This window comes from Poecilia latipinna, unplaced genomic scaffold, assembly GCF_001443285.1.
Source record: "Poecilia latipinna isolate Pla-1442-1.1 unplaced genomic scaffold, P_latipinna-1.0 Scaffold3068, whole genome shotgun sequence".
NCBI classification, from domain to species: domain Eukaryota; kingdom Metazoa; phylum Chordata; class Actinopteri; order Cyprinodontiformes; family Poeciliidae; genus Poecilia; species Poecilia latipinna.
The window spans coordinates 27206-29796 of record NW_015115684.1 but is presented as its reverse complement, the minus strand read 5'-3'; positions in this window follow the sequence as shown (position 1 = coordinate 29796).

Genomic DNA, 2591 nt, shown 5'->3' with positions numbered 1-2591 from the left:
TGCTAATGAGCTACCAGTTATAATTCGCAAGGGACTTTAAGTCACAATCTAAATGTCAATGACAACTGCTTAAAAAATCAGTATGAATAGAAATTATATCAATGAAGTAATCAGTCAGTTTTTTGCCTGTTTCTTCTGGTATTTTGATAATTTATCTTTGCTGATGATGTGCTAGTGTTTCGGTTTGTAAAGCACTTCTTGCCATCAGTCTCAATTTTAGCTTACTCCACAGATTCTATCAGATTGAACTCTGGGTGGCCTGATCCAAAATGTTAGCCGTACTTTCAGTCAGTAGCATTCTACTTGGTCTTGGTACCTCTCTAGCTAGTCATCAGCTTCATCCTCCTGAACCAACTAATCTGGATTTATACTAAAACATGTTTATATAGCTGGCTGACAAAGAGAAATAGTTCAGTTATTAATGTAATTCTTTAAAAATTACATATTAAAAGTCCCCCTCTGATCAAAGATTAGATCTTCAACCTGCTTACCATTATCGACAAGTTTGTGGCAGTTCATGACGAAAATAGGAATTCCTTCACTCTGATAGCCTCTCAGTATAGAGATACACAGAAAATCCCTGCTGAGGTACTCTGCCAGAGCCTTAGTAAGCTGGTACAAAGGAAACCCACATAAGTCTCCCCACTGAGGACCGCTGACGTCAGCAGCGGGTTTGTCAAAATGCTTACATGAGCGGAAACTATTTCTAATTCATTCTGATTCAGATTCTCAAATGCAACCTTGTACAATTATATTTAGAGTCACTTGTGGATGAAACATTAATTAACTTCACATTCTGGAACTGGATGTAGAGCAACAGAGATGGTACTCAGAATCACTAGAGGCAGATTATACAATTTATCTTTTCCAGGTTTAATATTCTAATCAAGTAATGACATTTCATTTTAGCATTTAACAGCTTTATGTACAAAATTATAAATAAATGTAAAGTTCATGTTGGGCCACAAATTTGGCTCAGAAATTTTAAGTAGAGAACTATGACCATAAATAATTCAGTTTTAATCTGTTTGAACCAAACATCTTGTGAAGGATGAACTTGCATAACACCGACTATAAAATGGAACACCCTGGTAAGTAACTCAAAGTCCGTCCAGTGCCACCGACAAACTCACTGGAATGACTAGACATCTCAATTTGTCTTGAAACAGCAGATTTAAAACAGAAAATATCCAATCTTATTTAACATTGTCTTATTTCTCACTTTGTATGTTGGCATATCTCAAAATCCTGTCATGAAGAATTGAAGAATAATTTGGACACCATTAGTTCCTTTTAAGTATTTTGTTGCTTTTGGTATGCATCGGCATTGTATAGTGTCTGTATTGTCATCATGTATGTGAAATTCAAGTGTTCACCTACAACAGGTGGTCATGTTACATTATGTACAGGATAGTGTCACTGTTTTGTTTTTTGTTTTGTTTTTTACTGATATACTGACCACTTGGGAATGAAGTTTCAGTGCTCTAATTTCTCCCAAATATTCAGAAGATTGTGAGGCAAAACAAAACTGAAAAGTAGGTTGTGCTATCAGTTCCACTTTGAGTTTTATACATCGAAAAGTGAATCTTCAATGGCGTAAAGAAAGCATTTGCATTATATTGCATGATATTAAGTAATGCTATGATAGAGTAATTGTTTAGTCAATTCTGCAGCAGAATTGACTAAACAATTCTGTTGCACTGTTCACATATGTACTTATGACGGCTGCAATACTAATGCTTCAACATGTCCAAAACCATCTGTAGCCACCTGGCTTATCCTGTAATCTAGTTACATGCACCACGTTTGGAGTGACTGTCTAACATTTTGTAGGTTTCTTGACCTGCAAAGCTTTAGTGCCAGGTCTCAGGGGTAAAAGCAAGAAGGTGAAATGGGTCTAATCTCATAAAATATGTTTTAATAACCGTAGTTGTATTTAAAGGGATTTTATTTCAATAAAGTTGGATTTTTCTGTAGAATTGTCAGCCTTTATACTACAGCATTTTCACATCTTACAAAGAATAGATGCAAACGGTGCATGAATGCTCATTTGCATTAACCATCAATGTTTGTTGGTTTGAAGTGACCAAAATGCTGTAGCTTGCAAAAGCTCCTTCATGACAGCTCTTTTCACTATTGGTCTTCATAGTAGCCCACATACAAAACCTGGAGACAGCAAGCAAGAAATTGAACTGGAAGGAAGCAGCCGGGCTTGAGTTGAAAGAACATCTCTCCCTGAGTGGGAGTTGAGTGGGAACATTTGGCACAGCAGCAACTGCATCTACACATCTAAGAGCTTTTGTAGCCAACTGAAAACTCATTGAAGACAATGAATGCTACTACACAGCAAATTCAAAAGTGTTAGATTTCCAGTGAAAGTGTTGTATGTTAAAAAATACAGTGTTAATTCAACAACATGAGTGTTAGAGTTCCAAAGAGTTAAACAAAAGCAACCCAGTCCAATGTTGATTTCTAAATTAACTCCAACAGTCTAAATTAGCGGTTCTCAATGTGGGCGGTAGCGCCCCCCGGGGGGCGTTCAGAGGACAGCAGGGGGCGCTGGCGGAAGTTTTTACAAAAGGGGGGCGCTG